This window comes from Notothenia coriiceps, unplaced genomic scaffold (assembly GCF_000735185.1).
Source record: "Notothenia coriiceps isolate Sejong01 unplaced genomic scaffold, NC01 NC01_scaffold00036400, whole genome shotgun sequence".
NCBI classification, from domain to species: domain Eukaryota; kingdom Metazoa; phylum Chordata; class Actinopteri; order Perciformes; family Nototheniidae; genus Notothenia; species Notothenia coriiceps.
The window spans coordinates 72,413-74,113 of NW_011369101.1; the positions used below are offsets into that span (position 1 = coordinate 72,413).

General features: G+C 41.8%; 1 protein-coding gene across 1 annotated transcript in view; it reads left to right on the forward strand.

Annotated features, from left to right (window-relative positions):
* LOC104963759 (versican core protein-like) overlaps positions 1 to 1,701 on the forward strand; it is a 30,441-nt gene that overhangs the window by 15,405 nt on the left and 13,335 nt on the right. The gene's annotated exons all lie outside the window — the stretch shown is intronic.

The window sequence follows — 1,701 nt, forward strand, 5'->3', positions numbered from 1 at the left end:
CTTCACAGTTAAATAACTTCATTAACTGGATTGCTTAAAAAACTATGGCAGCTATTTAAACTTCCTCAATCTAAACAGCTTAAACTGGATTTGATCAGAGACTTCCCTACTATGCAATGAGTCAAATAGCAAAATATAGCACTTTACCTTGTTAAGCCCCATAGCCCTCGCCGGCGGGGGCTACAAGGCTTAACAGGCTTTTTTTTCACAAAACTGTGTCTCAGGGCTTCTTAAAATGTAATAAACTATGAATGTGTCATACTCACTTAACGGGAAGAAACTAAGCTAACTGACGATATGAACAATTTTTACCTCTCTCACAAGAAGCGTCTAAATGAGCCCTCGGCGAAAAAATTCTGGCTACGTGTCACACTCCTTATTTGGTAACGTGTGTGTGTATGTGGAACCTCCGCTCGATTCCATTGGCTCTAACAGTTAAAAATATATGTCAATCAAAATTGGGAGGCGTGTGGTGCAGTGGATAGAGCCTTGGTGTTGGGATCAGGGGGTCACAGGTTCAAACCCCACTGCAGTCAGCATGTCGTTGTGTCCCTGAGACACTTCACCCCAAAGTGCTCCTGTGGGGATTGTCCACAGTATTGAGTATGTAAATCGCTTTGGATAGAAGCGTCTAACAAGTGACATGTGATGTGATGTAATCATGTGAGTCCAACTTTGTGGCAAACTGGGAACTAAAATGAGCACTAAACTCGATCGGACTAATCTCGAGACTCCAATTACGGAACTAAACCAAGAAACAAAAATTAGAACTGAACTCAAGTATACATTGGGAACTGAACGCAGGGATTAAACACAGGGAGTCTATAGTGCATTGTCCCCACGAATGCAATGCAACAGACTCTATGTGTCTGTTCTCTGCCCTGATTTCATCCTACAAAACATTAGGATCCAAATTAGAATCTGGGATATCTCAGAAAACTAAACTCAAGGAAACACTACATTTGGATCGGCTAAACCAAAAAACGAATTAAGAGAATAACCGTGTCTGNGAGACACTTCACCCCAAAGTGCTCCTGTGGGGATTGCCCACAGTATTGAGTATGTAAATCGCTTTGGATAGAAGCGTCTAACAAGTGACATGTGATGTGATGTAATCATCAAAATCGACCAAGGGAAGCCAGAGATAAATCCACCCAAATGACCCCAGAAGTGTTTTTTTTCTGTGCTAAATCTCTCTAAAAAGGTCAAATTGAACTTGCTTTGCATCAATCTGGATACAGGGCAGTGTTGGGTGGAACGCGTTACAGTAATGTATTACTTTTTGCTGTAGCAAAGTAATGTAACGCATTACTAATGACATTTGGGTAATATACTACCCGTTACAATTCTCAGTAAAGCAGTAACAACACATTTTAACCCGAAATTAAATGGTGTTTTGTTTTTTAAGAATTCACTAACATCGCGAGACATTCCGACACCAGAGAAAGATTGTGCGGGTAGATTAGTAATCCTGGTGTTTACGTAATCAGTCAGGCTGATCGTGATGAGCCTGAGGGGTGTTCTTTCCCCAAAATGACCAAGTCGCTGCACATTATCCCGCTTATTACACGGCCAGACACTAAACAAACTAACGACTCCGTGGAGTCGTTAGTTTGTTTAGTGTCTGGCCGTGTAATAAGCGGGATAATGTGCAGCGACTTGGTCATTTTGGGGAAAGAACACCCCTCAGGCTCATCACGA